Source organism: Adelges cooleyi, unplaced genomic scaffold (genome assembly GCF_023614345.1).
Source record: "Adelges cooleyi isolate 19-005CV unplaced genomic scaffold, UGA_ACOO_1.1 ACOO_flye_CR_arks_rails_tigmint_CR_PRNA_9, whole genome shotgun sequence".
Taxonomy (NCBI): Eukaryota; Metazoa; Arthropoda; class Insecta; order Hemiptera; family Adelgidae; genus Adelges; species Adelges cooleyi.
The window spans coordinates 7118258-7140396 of NW_026096579.1; the positions used below are offsets into that span (position 1 = coordinate 7118258).

At 29.0% G+C, this 22139-nt stretch overlaps 1 protein-coding gene across 1 annotated transcript in view; it reads left to right on the forward strand.

Moving 5' to 3' along the window:
• The first annotated feature begins 1036 nt into the window (after positions 1 to 1036).
• The window catches only part of LOC126846916 (uncharacterized), a 32806-nt gene continuing 11703 nt past the window's right edge, over positions 1037 to 22139 (forward strand). Inside the window, exon 1 of the mRNA XM_050586782.1 lies at positions 1037 to 1207. The gene's annotated coding sequence lies outside the window, so the exon portion shown is untranslated. The remainder of the gene's footprint in view (positions 1208 to 22139) is intronic.

Genomic DNA, 22139 nt, shown 5'->3' on the forward strand with positions numbered 1-22139 from the left:
GAATTGTAAATGGTGTTTACTTAATTTTGTACCTTGGAAATTGTGAACAAATTGAATAAAATTCCAGACCTGGACTAAGGAGGTATCGGCCTACTATTCTGGGACCAAACTTATTAGCTAGGAAAACTTATGGGAACATATTTCAGAGGACAAAAGTTCACATTTGTCAAAACTCAAATTACTTTTAACAATATTTTCAGTTAGGTACCAATTTAATAATTATTATAATTTAATTTGGAAATTTATCACCTAAACTCATTTAAGTTCAATTATTTTTTTTAATTTTGCCAAATTTAAAGCTTAGGGGGGTATATACGATTAACTATGTTAAAAACAAAATAAGTGTGTAGTTTAAAAAATAAATATTTAGTCAAAATTCGTATATTCGAATGTATATTTAACTCCTTTTGTATAAAATTTCTCAGTCTGCAAAACTTTTATTTGATCATTTTTACACAAAAAAAGTTTTAAAATTTAAAAAAAATTGTTAAAATGTAGTTTTTTTAAAAAAAATTGCCATTTCGAAAAAAGGGACTTTTTAGCTACACTCTCCGGGTCTAGCTACACTCAAAACTCTACAAGTTTGTAATAAACTAATCAATAAATCTCCCTCTAAAAAAATCTAATATAAAAGTTAAGGCTTTTTGACTTTTCACCATAAACATTTTATGTGTTTGAATGTGTCTAACACACTGTGTCTACCTCCTGTAATCGCACCAATGCTTATACTCTATATTGAAATTGAATGACAGTTTACTCAAGTTTCATCATTTTTATAGTCCTTTCTATTTTGTTGGAGATATATATTTAACATTTATTATATTTTTTTTAGGTATATATGAAAATATATTTCAAGTATGATATTTTTTGTAAAATCTTGGAGATTTAAAAAAATTAAATTAATTATATTATATATATTGTGTAAATAAAAATAACAGTATATATACATATAACGTTGGACAACACGAGGGGCGTGATCAGACAGAGGAGAGTGGCGCTAGTCTACTGCTTAGGCCTCGGGAAGTGGCAACCGCAAAAACGAAGATTCCTCTGAAGAACCAACGGACAGTTCGAAACGTGCTGTGTGACTAGTGTTCTTCTCCGTATGCGTGCTTAGAGGGAATTTTCAAAATACCACATACTCTTTGGTTAAAAAAAACACACCCAACCATCGATGAGGACTATATTGCAGCGTATGGATAGCCAAGTGAGTGGAAAATATACATATATATAGTTATTTAAATTTAAATTCGAAAGAACGGAAAAATAGTTAACTTAAATGAAAAAGCTCAAGTGCGGAAAAGGTAAATAAACGGGACAAATGTAAATGTACTTTTTTCGACCTTAAATAACAGACAATATATCAGTTTTTTTATTATTTAATTTTTTAACTACTTTATGAACAAATGTTGTCAATACAATTTTTTTTAGTTTTTTTGACTATTTTTTTTTTTAAATGCACTCACATTTGGCCCATTTGACCGGATAATATTTTAATAGTATAATTAATGATAATAAGGAAATTAAACTAAGTGAAAACCAAAATAGTTTTTTGTTTAATTATTTTAATTGTAAAATACATTAAAATGTTTACCTACTTCGCCTAAACGGGTAATATTCACATATTTTACAAATAAGATAACATAAAAAGCCTTAATACTATAACAATACAACGGTATACTTGACAAGGAGTTAAATTTTAACGCAGAAGTAATTAAAAATACAAAATTACATTATTTACAAGCCGAAGAAAATGTAAATAAAATTGTAGTACTACAGTAGTCGATAAAATTACAATTTATTCAATTGAAATTTTCTATAATATTCTATATTATCAATATATATAATATAATAGGTTACTTTTTATAAACTAATACATTGTTTTGTACAAAATTTTACCAACTAATGTAATAGCTAGTACCTATATAATAAATATTTTTATCCCAATGACCTATGGTATGTCACCAAGGGAAAAATTAAAATATTAATTTTAAATACTTATTAACTTAGGAAATTAAAACAAACATAAAATTATTATTATAATGATTTTTTTTTTTTAGATAACATTTTATTTTAAAATTTTAAATAAAATATTTTTTAAAGTCATTTAAAGTGAACAATAAACGTGCAATTATGTTTTAAACATATTATTTATGTAATTATTATTATAAACCTTGGGATTTATTTCGATGAATTCCGTAAGCACTACAATAATTCGCATAATGACTTAGTTGTTTTTGTTTTTACCTAATTTTCTATATTTCCTGGATTATAATTGAAATAGACAAAACGAAAACATGATGTTCTAGTATTTTTTTTTTTATTCAGATAAAGATAAGATTTTCGTTTAACGTTCTCACCGATACACTAAATCGTGTAACGGTTCCCATAAGAGGGAAATGTTAGTGTTATGAAATGCAGCTATTGTTGAATTAGTGATCAATAAGAAAATCGACCGTTGTTTAGAAGCAAGAATTGATTTATGTGCAAATTCAAATGTTTAGGGATCACTTATTGTTATTATAATTATAATAATAATAATAAGTATTATTTAAAACTATCGCACACTTTCACTGTAGGTCGCATGTGAATAATGTAAACGAGATCACATTGTCGAGGTGCAATTACTACACTATACGGTGTTGTATGTCAGATTTTTTTTTACCCATCATAGACCTAATAATTATAATTTAAAAAAAAATACTGCGACTTATAACGCTATACGAGTAATTAATATTTTAATTTTCCCAAACAATGGGAGTTATGCAATTTTCTTTTATTTATTAGTGTGTATTCGGACACTTGGGAAAAGTGCACTTAATTAACCATTTGGTGCAAACGTACATTGGTAAGCAAATCAGAAATACCACGAATAAATAATAAATTAGAATTAACTGGAACTAGGCGGGGCGAGAGGAAAACCTTACTAACCTGAAAGTGAAAATTAATGTCAATATTACCCAATTCAAAACGGTAAAAATTAAAAATTACAAATAACATGATTCGAATAAAAAATGTTTGTATAAATAATAGCTGTTAGTTCGTCATATGAAGAATAACAACTAGAAGAAAATTATCAAAAAAAGTATTACAATTGAAATCCTTGTGTAAATAGTGTATGTATAATACCCCATTTAAGTTTAAATAATTATTTAAGATAATATTTTATCCGAATAATTTCTAACAATAACTTTCGAAATTATTCTTTCAATTAACTAATTAGAAGTAAAACGATATTCTAAGCACCTAATATCCTTATAAGATATATTTTGTTAATGAGGATTTACCCTCATTCCCTCATGGCCCAAATGGGTAATAATATTTTAATATTACATTTCATTGACGAGTTCGGAGACTATGACAAATGTGTACATCCGCGTTATCGGGATGAGTTGTATTTTGTATAAAGAAAACCGTCTCTCGAGTTTTTTTGATAAAAATGTAATTCCATTAGGTAATATGTGGACACACAGTCACACACACACACACACACACTTAATAGTATCATCATTGTACGGATACTTCCTTGTGACAATCCTTCCTCAGTGATCAAATCAAACAGTTTTTATGTTAATTAAAACATTTTAAGGTTTCAACGTGTACCTAACCCTGTAACAACGATACTCACTTCTCTTCAGACTATACTATTATCATTATTATAATAATAATATTTATGTGACAACACTTAATGGAACCAATACGGGTAGAGTAGTGCTTCTTAATTCCAAGGAAACCGTTGTGGGTAAGGTACATACTATTATCAATGTATACCGGTATATGTTTGTCTTGACTACACAACTGTACGTGACGGGTAGGTATATGGAGAGCGGTCTGAAATCCCGATCAAATTGCCCGGATCGTTTATCTTGTTACCGTTTTTCATCTAGAACTGAAGAAAAAAACAACAACAACTATAAGGAAACGCGTTTTTATATTTTATTTCTATAATATACTGACTTGTACTAGGTACGAGGTTTAAGTCGCTTCTGCCGAGAAAAAAAACTACCGCTCTTATACTTATTATAATATACTAGTTTTGGGCGACACTTAACCATAATACAATCCGAGGTCCTAATTATTTTATACTAAAATATAATTTAACCGATATCTTATTCGAATCTACTTTAAAAAACAAACAAACAAACGCCGTGGGAATTTGACGACGTTATGATAAAGTATGTTAACATTATGTCAAACGGGAAAGTTGGCACACATGGTTTTTCGTTGCATAAATACAATGAAGTTATATAATACAACTAAGTAATACAATACAGTTAAGTTGAGTGTTTTTAAAAGCACAAAGTTAGATTACCTACCGCCGAATAAAAGGCTTATTTGTTTTTAACGATAGATTTAAACCAAAATTGATTTAAACAAGCTATGTAGTAATAAATGTATAGTAATTCATTTTTTTTCCATCAATGATTTTTTAATGTGTTTTCAACTCGAGTATGCGTTGAATTTGGTTACTCTAAAAATTGTCTTTACATTTTAATAAAACGTTGGTACAAAAATGTCTACAGAAGTACCAACAATACATTTTTTACAGAAATAAAATGAATAACTTAACAATACAAATTAATAACACAGTATTATTATTATAGGTGTATGAAATATCATTAAAGATTTTTATAATAGAATTTCATTAAGAAAAAAAATGTGGATCTTATTATAAGATTCTAGGTTGTTAAATTGATCATTTTTTATAAATGCCGCTAAAAATTTAGTTATTTTGAACATTAATACATATTATAATTTATTATACCTTAACATTTTATTAAAGGTTAAAATAATTCTATACTCCGTTATAGTATGCATTTCGAATTTGAATATATTACAATTTATTTATTGTTAGAAAACATCACTGTACATAAGAAAATATTATATTGTTAAAACTATAATCATGCAAACGGGTTAGCCAATGACGCATAAGATTTGTACGTCAATATTAGAAAAAAAGAACTAAGCACTCAAATATTTTATAGGGAGGGAGGCTAAGAGTCAGTGTTTCGCTGTACACATTTTCTGTAATGAGGCCAAAGCCTTTGCATCGTATTAGGACAAACCATTTTTGCAGAGGGTAAATCACTCTTGGAAATCAGTGCACAAATCTTTAGAAATCTTGAGAAATCCCTAAAAATTATTGGAAATTTGTACACTTTTAAACGCTGTAAACTTCAGATTTTAGAAGACGGGCTTTTTGATATTTAGCGGGAGCACGACAAAGCCAGGAATACCGACATAATAATTAACTATATTTTTCCAAAATGATTACCATTGAAATCAAAACGTTTGTACGCTAACTTGAGACATGACTGAAGTTCAACGTCAACCCACAGACAATAGTACCTATACGTTTAGTTTAACTTTAAGTTAGATAAGAAGCTGGGAAACCCCAAGTTCTTTTCTGGTTTTTTTTTTGTTTTATTGTCATGTGTAATGACAACGCGACCGAAGAAGATACCTTATGAGAGAGACCATAAGAAGTGCACTATGGGTAAAATAGCGGAAGGTAATCGTTGTTGGCTATTGTCTGATACGTAACGGTGAAAACATTTCGGTCTCTGTAATTTATTTGAAAATACCGCACCGTCGATAATTTAAATATGTACGTTTACCTACAAAATATAATAATAATATAATGAACACAATGCGGGCGAAAAAAAAAAATAAGTGCAACCAATCGGTACTTGTCGAAGACATATTATTATTCGTGTGGTTTATTTATTTTTTTTTATAATTTTTTTTATCACTTCATCATTACTGGATAGCTTATTACCGCACATCCCGTTTTTTTTTTTTTTTTTTGCTGCACTCTATCTCCCTCTGTCTCATCCTCTGTCAGCTGCACACACTACTCGGACATCGAAGAAACGATCACATACATACATTTACATCCGTAAGACAACAACATAACAAATACCTCACTTCAGTCCGGATTATAATACCCGACACGATGACAATTTAATTTAATCGTCATTCCTTCAAGTGCTTACGTTTTTACCACAGTAGTTAGCAGTTCGACAATCGACAACATATTATTTGCTTTGCCCGCAGACCGTGCTAAAACATACAAGCCCAATGTCTAGCACATAACTGCTGAACCGGTTCCTATTAATCTTGTAATTTATGATCTAAGAGTACGGTAACCGTATACGATCATTAATCTCACTTACATAAATTAATTATACATTATAGTTGGTCAACGCCGCCCGTAAAACTATTAAGGTGAAAAAAAAAATAGGTGAACAAAATAATTTCCGAAAGTATACCTAATATTATAGTCCACGTTTTTGAATTTATTTGAATGGAAGTAAAAAAAAAAACCATTAGCTTATGAAAGTACTTAAATTATTACTTTATTTTGTTTTTTTTTATGGTTGCAGATTATACATTTTTTACAATAAATTTGTTTTAAGTAGACTAAAAACGCTAAGGACCCAAGGGTGATAGAGAATTAGTGACCAGCATCAAATGTAAACATCAGGAATTAATTAAAACAGAACTGCCAAACACAATTATTAATTTTAATAAAAATAAAAACTTAGTAGATGATTAGCTGCTGCTGTGCCAACATGACAAAACAGGAGATTATTATCACCAAAAAAAACATTAAATTTGTTTGTTGTAATCAATTACATTGTCAGCAAGATTAATGTTCAACGAATCATTAAATATTTAGTGGTTCCTTTAAATCATTAAGTATCAATAAGTGGCTTATGTTTGATCCGTTATAAATTTAATGAACCATAGATTTACCAAATTTTTTTTTAGAAAACGGTTTTTCATTATGTTAAGGCATAAAATTACGGGTTTCTTTATAATTTAAATTTATTTAAAAAAACACTTTAAATACTTCCCACCGTAAAAAACTAAAGTATAAAACGTTAATTTTAGACATCATTTTAATATGTGCAACACCTCTTCCTCACACATACAAATACAATAATGTGTACATACAAATAAACTAAAAAAAGAAGTCTGCAACAGATTGAATTTATATAATAATATGTTATTAAGATTACACATACATTGATAATATATTTAATTTCGCACAATAATAATATAATATTTGATTAACATATATCCGTTGAATTAAAACATAATAAACAGCACACTTGTATTTCTTCTTAATTTTATTTTTTCAAGCATAGATACTAAACGACTGGTAAATTATACAGAACGAAAGCCACGTTTTTAGAGAAAAAAAAATCTTTACCGGCTTTCCATCGATTTTGATAGAAATTCCCATGTAAACGGTTTGTCACCACGAGAGCCTGGAGCTAATTCACTTTCCCTAGAATATAATCTGTCTAATTGGATGAAAACCAACATATAAGTATGCATTCGTTCGTTAATCGTCAACAGCTGCATAAATAATAGTATGTTGCATAACAATAATTTCTTTTAAATTATTTACAACAAAAAAATATTAAAACAACATAATTATAAAGTGTTAATGTCGGACAAACAATAACTTCCTCATGACACATCTAATATATGTTTGCAAACATTAGGTACATCAGTAAATCTTCGATTAAAATCTGTAAATTTCAATGCAGTATGTATACTTTATTAATTCGACCTAATTAATAAAGAAAACAAAAAAAAAGTTTAAAATAGTTTTAACATTTTATTTTAACAGAAGGATGCAAAAAAGTGGTAAATAAATGAAATATAAAACAAAAACCAAATGTTTAAAAACGAAATAATATTTTGAATTTGATTAAATTTTAATAGACCAAAACAAGTTTATCCTAACTTTACTAACTTAACCTAACGTCTCCTAACTTAAGCTACCGTTGTAGTTAACGAATGGTTTGGAAAAAGGTAAAAATGAAAGCATATTGAAAAAAATAAAATGTTCTAACTACTAAAAAATATGAAACAACTATTGTACGTCATAATATACTTGACATCAAATTAAGATTGGAGTATTATTATTCCTTTTTACACGAATGTCAAATACATTAAAAAACATTTTTTATTGTCTATTACATTGTAAATTGACCATGCTTAAAATATGTTTGCAGACACTGTTTTGATACTCGATAGTGTCCGTCTACATTGACAGTGTTCGGATTGTCTGTTGTCAATACTGTTAAAAAACATCATAATATTATTGTCTAATTTACAATGTACATCACTGGGGCATGGTAGTCCGGCTGTCAAAAAAAAAAAACACCTTGGCCCAAAGACCCAGATTAGCTTATTTGCAATTTGGTAGTATTTGATTAACGGTTACTGTAACGACACCTCGGTAGACTATTATCTCAGAATGATAATACATTAAGGATTCTAGATTTTATGTATCGCCAAGAAGGTTTGATTCAGAGTTCAAAGCTATTAAAAAAAAAAAAAAAAACAACGAAGATGAGCCTAGAATGTCGTTGCATTATATATTATTATATTAATGACAAAAAACTAGTTCTTTAGTACACTATATTTTTCTTTTATTGCACCGTCAAACCAGTTCTTTGGTTATAATAAAATAAAAAACATTGGCGAATTATCTTTATGTCTTTATACAATAATATATATCTATACATTATTTTCATTTTATTCGTAATTTTCCAACTAGTTTACAAAATAAATTCAAAACCGAATAAGTTATAACTGTAGGGCGAACAGTTAACATTTTTTTATCATCTTCCACCAGCAAAATGCGTCATCCTATAAAATATTTTACATGTTTCGGACATAAATAAAATAAGATCTTAACGTCTTATTATAAGTTAAGCCGGACCCGACTTGTTGAAATGCTTTCAAATTGTTCTACATATATGCAAAACGCCATTAAAAGAAACGCATTAAATAAGCTAAACGACCCGTCTGCGGCCACGTTGTCGATACGTAATAGCTACCACCAGTAGGTCTATGTTGTATTATTATATTTTATATATGACATATAAAGGTAAGGAGAAGACACAGAAATGTATACCTTGTCTACAAATCACATTGGTTCAGGTCCACAGGAATTCAGCCAGGCGACCAAAGTACAGTAATCAAAAATCCATAGGTGCAATTATTTCCATTTCCATGACTTATGTCCTGTATTTTTGATCGGATATTTCCACTTCATCGTTCTAAGTGAGTTTTCAAGGTGAGAGGCCACAGCCCGGAAATTGGCTACTTGTGTTAAATCACTTCAAAAAACTCAATCGCTTCTAATGCCATATTTAACTTGACTCCAGTTCCTTATCGTTTTTACATTGACTACTCGATAGACTGATGAGATTTCAAAGTTGCTTATGTTTGTTGTAGAAATCTGAAAAAAGAATAATGCAAAGCGTTAATTACAATTAGGATTCCATATTAAACGTTTTAGTAAAAATATTATTTTACAAAAATGCTTTGAGGAATACATCCCATTCGACAAAACAATGTTTTCAAAAAGTAGCTAAAATGTTTTTATATTATATGAAATAGTATTTATTGATCAGAGTTTCAATGTTACAAAATGTTATTGGAATAATTTTACCTATATGACAATATTTTAATAATATTTTTTTTTTATTAGACAATAAAATATATCTTTGGTCTAAATGAGGTAATGGTCAACTATTGGCAAATATGAGTTAGGCCGCTAAAGATTTCTATGAGATAATTCTACTCCTACGGCCAAAATTTAAAATGTCAATAACAATTTCAAAAGAGCCTTGCGGAAAACCAAAATTTAAAAGCAAATTTTCTAAAAGTGAAACTGCCCCTTTTAGATCCAACGTTAGGTTGGATTAATCGTTTTTAAAGCATTTCAAAAATATTATAATTTTGTGTTCTTTGTGTATCTTTCTTTTCTATTTCTTATTCTTCGATTTATATTATATTGGTACTTATTTTATAATTTACTCTGCATTGCGTTGCTGTCTTTGTATCGATATATTTGTTTGTTGGTCCATAAACATACTTACTGTATTAGTATCACGCACACTATTCGTGTCACGGTTAAATATTATGTACTTTATGTAAACCATTAACATTTTTAGTGTTGCCAATACATTCTACCGCTGGTAAAATTTATAGAAATCGGTGTCGGTAATTATTATTGTCGTTTAATTGTTGCCAAGAACGCGTTAGGCTGAAAACGATTTAAAAAAATTAAAAAAATACCTTTCTAGGTCGTACGTTTTTAAATCAGCTATATAGAGTTGTAAGAAAGACCTATCATGTTATAACAGTCTGCATAATAATTAGTGATAGGCAATATAGCCGACAGCGTTTAATACTTGCATCGATGGTGCATTGCATATATGTATATATTTATAAGTAATAACATGGTATAATAAAAAAATAGATCAAAATTCAATCGTGCGAGAACTGAGAGGAATCTGTGGGCGCATTTAAATTTGAATAATATTTGGAGTGTACTAACATTGTCTGACTTGAAACGCCTAAAGTAGAATATTTGTATTTTTGGTCATTTTTTCTCCTTTTGGACGGAAATATCTGACCTGATATTATTATCAACTATAATTATAGCTCTGCGTTGTTATGAGTGAAATGGTCTCGTGTCTGCAACGAATTACCAAGCACCTCCGTTTAATATTCTGCTCCATATATATATTTTATCATCTCAAAAGATATTAATATCGCTAAGTATAATATTACTGCCGGTCTTCTCTTGATGCCCGCACCATATTATTCCAACAATAATAATTACCTACTGAATTTAGTGGTGCCACGTTAAACAAATATTTCTTTTTAACTACTTAAGTAATTCCATATAATATAATATACTTCTACGGTTATTATGTTATTTTTCTAATTATCATTCGAAATAATTTTATCGAAAAGCCCAAAGCCAAAATCTACACTTGCTACCAAATGGCTACTATATGACTGTCTAAATATTTGCAAATAAATAATACACAAACGGCCTCGAGCGATAATGATAACCAAGAGTAATGCTCTACAAGAAGCTTATAAATCGCCCCGCTATTAATCTTAACTATACTTAGTTAACTATACTTAAATTACTATTTGGTAATATAAATTTAAAAAAAAAAACATTGATCAAAACTATATTATATATTAAATATATTATAGACTTGCTCTATGAGATAGTTAAGCAAAAAATATTTTAATATTTTAAAGGTTTTCAAAAGACTTTTGAAACAATTGTCAAATATTTGTAATACTATTTTTGTTCAGAGGAACGTATATATTCACAAAATGTTGTTAAAAATATTAAAAAAATAATAATTTCACTCAAAAACTTTTTAAACAATTTTTTTTTTATTGTTAGTTTTTACAATATATCTTATAATATTCAATGTAAAAGCTAATATTATGATGAATACTATAATTTAAGATATTATTAAGTATCATACAATATTATTTTGTATTAAACTTATGAAACATTTGATATCCAAACTTGAAACAGTTTAGCACCAACTATTGGATTATTTTTTAATACTATATAATATATAATATTGTACCTATGAAACGTTTTTGAAATGTAAATATTTTTGTATTTAAACCAATTTAAACAATGTTATTACTTTCTTCTTTCTTCTTACTACTTTCTCAATTATTGCTGTTGCTCGTTACGTTCCCTAATTGTTATCAGTAAAAAGATTTTATCGAAAATGTCGTTGAATCTTGGAAAACATATTTACTAAAAACAAAAGTACCGTTTAGTAGGTATTTAATTATTGTCGATCCAGTTACGAACGGGCTTTATTCCTTGTTAAGAGGACGTCACATACTTGTTATTTTCTTCAAAAAACCCGCCTTGCGCGGATTCATTTTACAAAGGCTGTAATCAAAACTAAGAAACCAAATTTTTACATAATATAGACAACAACATTGTCTGTATTCTACCATCGCAGTATTTTTTAATATTTCGATCAGTTAATAAATAATTAATTAATTAAGAAAGGACTTTTTTAAAAATGATAAAGCGTTGGTTGTGTTAGGTATATCGAAAAAATACGGATGATGGAACACAGATAATTTTGTCATAAATAATATGTATGAATTTCTTTCTTTAATTATATATGAAGCCTGAGAAAAATGAATCCGCGCAAAGTAGTTTTGATGGCAAAAAATTGTACTTTATCCTATAGAAATGACTGTGATAGTCTGACAAAAAAAATGGCAATCAACAAAGTATCCTCAATACTGTATTAATAAGTATACATTATAGTTCAAACTCTAAATTAAGATTTTTCGAAAAATTGCCTATACTTTACTCCTTAGAAATGGCCGGTGTGGCGTCCTCTTAACGATTATATAGCTACCGTTTTATGATGTTTTATTATGCCATACTGATAAATACCATAATAACGATAAAAAATAATAGAACAATTAAAATACATTTATATACCTATATATATATATATTATGACATATTACACCAGTGGATATCATAATAATGTAATATATCAAACCGCAAACTTGATTATTATTGTCAACAGGTAAACACGGGTAGAGCACGCGACAACATAATACTACATCTTATAATAGTGTTTACAGCTTGACCTTACTCAACAAGATAAAGACTTCAACTACTGCGTATTTATCTTTCAGCGAACACTGACATTGTTAGTGCAATAAGAACGTCGAGATGGCCGTGTGGAGTTAGAACTTAAGGTTGGATAGAATTTGCAATTAGTATTGTTAAATGATATATTAAACGATAGGGTGAATGCATTTGTATGGTTTGGTAAAATACACCATTAAAACATGTAAAAGTTGTTAAAGTGGAACCGATCAGGTGTTGGATCTAAGAAGAAGTGGGCGGATGTGTACAAGTGATTTAACGTCTCGACGTCAACTCGAAGATCATAATATTATCACGAGTCGACTGTAAATCATTATCGCTTTAACCTTACACATAAACTCGGCAATTAATCGCTTAAGTATATAATGTTATTATTATTGTATGGTCAATATTTTCTAAAAAAAAAAAAATCCCGTACTAAGTATCAAATCGTGCGCCGTTAACGTTGTCAGTGATGATAATTTTCTTGTGTAGAAATTATTTTGTAAAATCCAGTTCGGTTTTAGAAACGACCGATTGACGGCGAAACTTTGAAAGTATTACATATAAAAAAATAACCGACACGTGTGTTTTTTGTCGCCTCGGGGATCAAGAGTATAATATTATATACATCAATGTTATTGCTGACTTGGGATAACTGTTAAAAAACACACAGGCCTAACTGTCATGCCATAATTATGTGTATTATATTTTTCTCGATATTGTGAATACATTAAACTAAAAGTTTCGATAAAAATGCATTTCTTAGTGCAGTCCAGGTGGTGTTGCTGTAATAAATCGGCTACCTATAAAATATACAGACCATCAGACGCATTTAAAATAATATATTCACAACACTCATCTCCTATCGCACGTTAATCAATTAAATGAACAACATATTACTATTATGTTATAAACGCCACTTTAGCGCAGTTATTTCAGATGTGTTATTTTACAAAAATAAAAACACCCTATGGAATCAGATTAGATCTTAACACCGCAGCTAATGTCAGATTTACTTAGCTTTATCATGAATACCTATATACCTATACATTTTCCACTTAAATTATTCAAGTTGGCACGATAAAACAGTATAATATTTGTAATGGCAGAAATCGACTATTTGTACCTTTTAGTGGATGCCCGCGATTGATAGTTATATTTCTTACACGAATTGATCAAATGTATTGAGATAAGCAATACTAAAACATCTGTTAACATTAAAGTCGGAAATACAAAAATAACTCATACCTTAATATCAGTGAAATAAGGTTTGAGACAAGGAGGAACTCATTATTGCCCACTTTCTTCAATATTGTACTGAACAAATTTATAGGTACAGAAACAATTATACATTGGACATTTTCAGTCTTGAAGAAAACCCTAGAATTCCTTGGAAAAAATCCTAAGGTTTTCGCGCCGGTGTGAGTTACTAGTCACAATCACAATCATTAAAGATTAACGAACAAATTCCTGTTTATTTTAAACTAAATCCTAAACGTTTAAGCGTGATCTGTTTTCAGACCTAACCATGCCTATTATCTTATCAGGATACTCTCGTTATTCTTATCACTTTTTTCTTACAACACATTTTGTTATCAGATAGGTAGTAAATTCTTATCATTTTCCATTCTTATCATATCTTTTATCAACGGATTTTTCCGAAATTTTCTTGCCGTGACGAGTCAACTTTGAACAAGCTCAGACTGAAAAAAAAATTGTATTAAGTTGATAATAACATGATGTTTTATGAACTTGTACAACAGCTACAACATGTACATTACATCCGACTGTTTTATTGAAAATCCACTGTTCAGCGTTCACTAATCACTCGTTGTAATTATATCAGAATTACCTATAGTACTTGTATACGTGCCGAGTATATGAATAATTAATATATAAATGACTTATATGGTTGTTGAAATGAATTTTACCATTACTCGGAATCTCGTTGTCGACAATCTTTTACAAGGATTACTATTATGGGCAAAACGTGTAGAAAGCGCAGCAGGTATTGAACAACATACCTATTATTTTTGTATTACTAATAAATACCTAATAAAAAATAATCGTATGAAATTTATTGAAAATTCGAATTCAGGTACAATTCATATACTAAAGTACAATTATTTACTACTGTCGAATAATGTATTGTACAATTCATTTCAAGTACCGAGTTCATAAAAAAATATATACTTTTTAAATTCAAGTATAATTTACTATAAATTAAAAAAAAACTGAATATATTATTACGTATGACGTTTAAACACGTTTATATTTAAAAACCGCAATCATTTACCTTTACATGGTAAATGTATATCATATATTATTAGCAGTTGTGATTAAAAATGCAAATAATAAGCCCTCGAGGCGTTCAGTACAACCAATGTTTTACTGGACGGCAGCAATTGCATTAGATCCATCCGTTTACCTCACACGCCGGTTTTGCAATTTACCAGTTGCATTAAGTATTTAATATCTTAACAATAAAATATAGAAAATAATAATTACATTTTTTTTTTTAATATATGTGCAATGAGAATAAAAAAAAATGAGGCGTGTAGAATTGATTGGATTAAGAGGTGCAATCATGAAAGAAAATGTGGAATGCTAATATCTTAACTTTGGCGGATCGTGGGAAACAAAAAGGATACCTTTAAAAATTGACCCCTTTAATGATATATTATCAGAAATAATAATTTCAAGGCAATCAATTAAACGTAAAACACATCCAATTTAAAACCGAAAAAACAACCCAAAAATGTACAAATTTTATAACGGGGGTTATTATTATACTGGGGATATATTTTGTTTTAGAGGTCCTATTTTTTTGGGGATCAAAATTGCGAGGATAGGTTTTCCTGGATATAGATCGTCTAAATTATATATTTTATAACAGGGAATGATGATTTTTTTTTTTTTTCGTTGAAAAGGTTCAATAGCCTATTTCCAAAATATGTCACATTGAGAATAATTTCCACTTACCGAAGAAACTCGGATAAAAAGTCGGAATTGGCAGTCTCACAATAATTATTATTATTTGTGTTGTCGTCGTTTTAATGACATCCGCCAAGACAACCGCTACGTCACAAACGGATTTTTCTTTTAGACTATATTTAAACCAATTAAAAAAAAAATCATTACGTCTTCGGCTTTGCATCGAACCTGTAACCTGTAGGTATATACCATAGATAATAACAATAATAATGATCCGAAGAAATACTTGTTCAGCACTAAGGGTGGAATGGCGGGAAGGGCACGTGAGGGTATGCGACCAGGACGAACAGGCGGTTAATCGGTACCTAGGTAATAGTAATTATTATTCTATTACACAGCTGCTCGATCGACTACTTACTGCAGGTATATATCAAATAAAATGAAAAATATATATATATATATATATATTTTATGTCTATACTTGCGGCTGATGTAGCTGTAATGACCATAAGGCACGCGCCGCTCTCCGTGTGCCTGTGTGATGGGCGTGGATTGTGTGGCAGGGATTCAAATTCCAAAAACCGTAGTAACCGTCGTTAAAGTTGCTACTGCATTTCAAAAAAAAAAAAAAAACTGTACCAATTAAATACTATGGCGTGTGTATACCGGTTTTTTTTTCCACTCAGTCCGGTAGTTTAGATATGTGTGCACGCTTAGCTTTCAAACGTCAACGTCCTGCGCGATTAGTAAATACTTGTAGTTTTTCCCGGCAATACTACAATTTATTGCAGTTTTACCATATTATTATTACACACTAGTCACTACGTACAACGATAACAACACAACGCATGGGTATAGAATAAAAATAATAATTGCACTTCACAGACGCTGTATAATTATGAATGAACGACAAACAATTATTTGTTATTCAAACGAGAACTACCCAGGCCCGAAGTTGGAGGAGGTATGTTGTAAATTAACGGTCTCGACTTGGAATAAGAGCACGTTTTTTTCTCGAAACTTCGAGTACGTTATATCGTAGGTTAAATATTGTACAACATCTATAATAGCAGCTATTTGGGGCGAATGATGCATGAAATATTTTTTAACTTTCTTATCATAGCTGTTATCAGCTGATTACTTCTTATCAATCGCCAGTTTTATAAATTTTTATTTTTAGCTTATAAATCATCCTATATTATTATTACATTTTTTACCATCGTAACGGTTTTTGTATCTTGTCTTAACGCAAAATATCATTTTATTTACTCGAAACCTAAAAACATTTAAAATTTTCAGTATAAGAACTAAATTTGATATTAAGTATACATTATATTTCATTGTAATAAACAATTGCAGTTTTAATAACTAAACAAAACGTATACAAGAGTCATTAAAAACTAATAAAATGAGGTAATATTTAATATAAAAAGCTATTAGCATTTTTTTTCATTAATTGATATCAGTGAAATTTTAAAGCAAGTTAAATATTAGTTGTATCAATAAAATTATCGTAGAATAATAATCAATAACAAATAGTTATTATTGTATTTTTTAAATTAAAGATTATTTACAGACTTAGATTAAATATACCTCAAGTTAATGTTATTTTGAAGTTATCATTTTAAGGGAGGTGTACTACAATGGTTGACGTTTAAAAAATTCAGAATTATACTTATATGTATTAAAATATTTCATAATGCACATTAAAATTTCTTTTTAAAATACCTTCAAATCATTTGTAGCTATGCCTTTTTTTTTTGTTTAGAACGATTTCTGCGATCTATAGAAAGTAATAAATAATAGAAAATATTATCACTTTCGAGCGTGTTGTTGCTTTCCAATAGCACACTCTCAAACCAGTAACCATTAATTAGTTGGTTATTAGCCATTACTTGGGTTCCTAATCAGTAATTATTTACTCTTGTTTTGTTTTGATTGACAAGTTTGGAAAACATAAACGCAGAAGTTAGAAAATCACACAGTGTTTATAGGATCAATATTTTCACAACAAGCAAAAAATAAAAGTTTTATAAGTATATTACAACTAATTATTAAAATATACCATCATACAATTTCCGGTTATATTATTATTATTTCGTTTTTAATGGAAAATTATACTACTTTTACAATTATTTTGAATGCCGAAAAAGTTATGTTAATGTTCTAAACATAAGAAAACAAAATATAGTTTTCTTATATTAATTTTGTATTCCAATTTTAATTATTACTTGTGCGATATTTTTGTTTATGATTCGAAAGAAACTTAAAAATTACATGTACCGGTTAGGTTATGCTCGCTATCGGGTATTCATTTTTTATATTTTACTTATTGCAAACGTATAGCTTGAAAATGAAGTTAAAAAAATGCTGTTCTAAAAACCTTATCAATTGAAATGTAAATTTGCCGCATTAAATATTATGAGCTTATATAAGTCGTCTTACTAGTTTAGTGATGTCTAAATTTAAGTTATGGTGAGGAAACCCACCTTAGGCCAATCTGATATGTTTTTTTCAATATGATTTATTACCCATAGCCGTTCTACCTGTCCTTTTTATGAAATAAAGCAATTATTATTTTACTTAAACATACCATTATAGTTTTGGAATCAATATTAAACTTGTTGACATAACATTACCACATTTAAAATATAATAAAACTATTAAATGTAATTATATTTTTATTTTGTAATAACGTTAAATAACATCTTAATAAGAGCATTAAAAACCTAATTTATAAATGTAAAGTATGTTAGCAGATAAAAGAATAATTTGAATTATCTGAAAATGTCAAATAAAAAAATAAGATTCCAAACAATAATGTAAATAATAAAAGAAATATTGATGTTAGATAATAGTTTATTTTCTTTTTGAAAAAAATATTAGTAATTTTTAATTCAAAAGGAAGATGACCAGTTTAGAACTGGCAAGGCGTGTGGATGGTGTACATAACTGATAATATAATATTGACAAGCAAATCAGCTGTTAAGACATGAATGATAAGAGAATAAGCTGATAAGAGGCAACCAATTGGAAAATTCTTTTAGACCATTAAATATTAGACATAATATTTATCATCTAATGTTGTTCCCGCAAAATGAAAACATTTACGTTATTAGTTACCTATTAGTAGTTAGTGCATTTTTATTTTTTTAATATTAATTTTGCAATTCAAAATTTGACAATTTTTTATGCTTTACAAATATAATTCTACTTACACATGCACTATGAAGATGAGAACATTGGTGTGGAAATCCCTGAAATTCTACCAACCGGCAACCATATGGAAACGCGTCAGAAGGACTGGGCTCAAAATGAATTCACAAAATATAGTAAAATATATTTTTACTTTTAAAAAATCCATATGTAATAAATGTGTAGGTAGGTACTTGTATATTTTATAATTAACTGGATCGATAATAATATTATATTTTGTTTATTTTTAAACAATGCAAACATAACACTACAACATATACGGTTTGTGAATATTTCCAATAAAAAGCCTTAACATTAAAATATATCCAACTAAATATTTTAATAATACATATTTTTATTACACTAAAAATGATTGTTTTCATAAACTGTTAGGTTGGGTTTGAAACTCAAAGCAAATTAGTCATTTTTCGTCGAAAAACTATAATATTTTATTACAGCTGTCACAACACTTACGGATAATATAGTTAAAATATTTTTACAGCATGTCTTTGGCAGGAAATATAATGGCACAATTAGTGTCTCAAAAAATAGTTCCTGATTACCATGAATTTACATATAAATATTACACATGTAATACTAAATCATGTTTAGCCAAGCAATTCATGTCTTACAAAAATACTAAGCACAAATTATTGTTAAAAAATGTCCATTATTTCAGCCGAGTTGTGGGAATAATATTTTTAAGTGAGAAACGGAAGACCTACTTTAACCGTATCTTAACAAAAGTATCATGTGCTTGATATGTTATTTTCTAAGAAAATTTCAAAAAATAATCGCGGATCGTATAATTTTTTTTAGTTTTTAACAAAATCACTTTGGAGGCGTGGCTTGGATAAACGCGTGGTCTAAAGACTAAAACGGTCAATAAAAAATAAAACCTGCTCGTAAAAAAAAATATATATTAAATTCTGGTACCGCCCTTTTGCAATAAACGTTCAATATTATTATTTTTAACGCCATGATTATATTTCAATATTACACGCGCGGTAAAAAAATTGTTTTAAAACAAAAAAAAAAAAACATTCTTATTGAAATAACATAATATATTAATTTTAAAGACGTGCTACTGTTTGGCGTTCACAACAACGACATGATATTATTTTACCTGTTCTACGTGTGCCCAGTCAACTGAAATACTTGAATATTATATCATTATCTTAATATTAGTCAGTCATCACTATAATAAGTTATAATACACACACACACACACACACATCAGTCATTGACTGAAATAATAGGATAACAACAACAGCTATTGTGTTATACCCGTCATAAATCATAGCGCGTAGGTAACTGTATATTTTATTGTAATTGCTCGTCCATTACATCTTAGTTTTTTACTTACTTAATAAGCGGTCGAAGAATGAAATAACACTTCTCGAGTAGGTAATTTTTTTTTATTATTATTTAAAAAGTCATGTCGAAAACGTTGTGTTACGACGGATGATCCCACACTGTACATATTATATTGTGTACAGGGTGTCTTTCAATTGGACAGCACGTGCACGCGCATACCTACATACAGGTCGGGTCAGGTTAAAAGTGTTCACACATTTTCACCGACTTTCCACGGTTTTTTTTTTTTTAATAATAATATAATAAATAACACGCCCGGTGAACCCATTAAATGTGATAATTATTATCATAGAGCTCACCGTGTTTAACGACACGCGATTGCGGTTTTCGAACGGATTTACCGCAACACCCGTGTGTATAATAATAATAATAATAATAATAGGTAGGTAGGTAATAATAGGTATATTATACAAAAACAGGATACAATATTGTTGTGTTGCGGGTAAAGGTCCGAACTGGGTTAACGTTGTTAGGTTTGACCGGTAAAAACTCAAATATTATTATACATATCAATCTGATCGGTTGTAACAACATAAACAATTATCCAAACAGCAATTGAAAATACAATTTTACTTGAAAAAAAATTACAAAAAACATTTTTAATTCTTATAGCACTTATGCAATTATTTAAATTTGTGAATACCAAATTTTTCGAAATTATTTTTTAACCAATAGCAAGAGTTTTAATTGAACGAATTTGACCCTATTCATAAACAATTGAGTTACTTAAAACCTTTTATAAATAAAACTACTAAATCATAAACGGGATTGTGTGCAACAGTTACAATAAAATAGGGGTGTGAGTAGATAATTTTGTCTCATGAGCCAGTTCCATAGTCGGATAAGTATAATTCCACGGTCAAGTTAGGAAGTCAGATGAGTTTTATATATTACATATTGTATACTAATACTGATATTGCATTAATAGGTAATGTTGTATTGGTAACGAGGGCTTGTTTTTATGTAAAAAAAAAAACATTTATTAGGACCGCGAAAAAAACAAATAAACCATCCGGTACAAAATAATAATAATATATTATTGGGTCGTTTGATTTTCCGGATGTGCAATGATTTCTATGGTCGTAACGTGCATAAAATTACCATCATATTATAATTATTACTCAGCCAGTACTCTTCGGGGCACACTTTAAAAAATTAGCGTTTCGCACGCCAAATCAATTGTTATAGAACAAAAAAAATAATATGTATTCCATACCGAACAGAGTAGGTTTAATAAATAGTGTAATAGTAGTACAAAATAATGGATGTACATACTATTCGTATTATTATATAGCACAAGCGCGTGTCCGCCGAAGAGTCAACTGTATGACGATAATTATAGTATTATTATTATCATTATTGCTATAGGTAGCCGGGGTAAGTACTGGAATTATAAATACATAAAGGTAAATACTCTGTATAAATTATTATTATTATCTACAGTCAGTCGTTCTGATCCATTAACCTCGCACGGACCGGACAACAATATTATTCGGACCAGTTCTCTCGCTCACTGTACACACACGTTGTATAAAAATATTAATATACATTTACAGAGTACTTATAGTGTGAGCACACTCATATGTATGCACTTTAAAGCGTTCCGTTAATCACGCATAAAGATTCTAGGGTATATTTTTTATTATAATAATAATTAAGACAAACTCGGTTTCGGGCCATTTGTTTTGGTTGTTCACGGCCAGCACAGATTATTTTCACCGGTCATTTCATTAATCGTTTCGAATCCAAACCGTTTTAATGGATAGGTTTTTTATTCGACCATTAACTCTTATGGCGTCGGACATTCCGTGTACAAGGTTTTTTTTAACCCTTTCGGTCGAGGGTAGGCCGAGGTACGTCTTACTTGTAAATCGTTGACTTGTCAACCGAACCAGAGGAAGACAAATCGAAAGCGGTTTCCACGTTCTCGGTTAGGTTGCCTACCACGACTAATTAGGGTTTGTTTATTATTAATGTGTATTTTATGATTTGTTAGAGATAAAATCATCGGTGCTGGAATTGGAAAAAAAAAATCAAGTCGACGAATTCAAATAAATAGTAAACCGAGACACTTTGCCCGTTCATTTTACCTCACAGTATTATGGTTCAAATGTTCACAGGGTATAATAAAATCGTTTATAAGTCT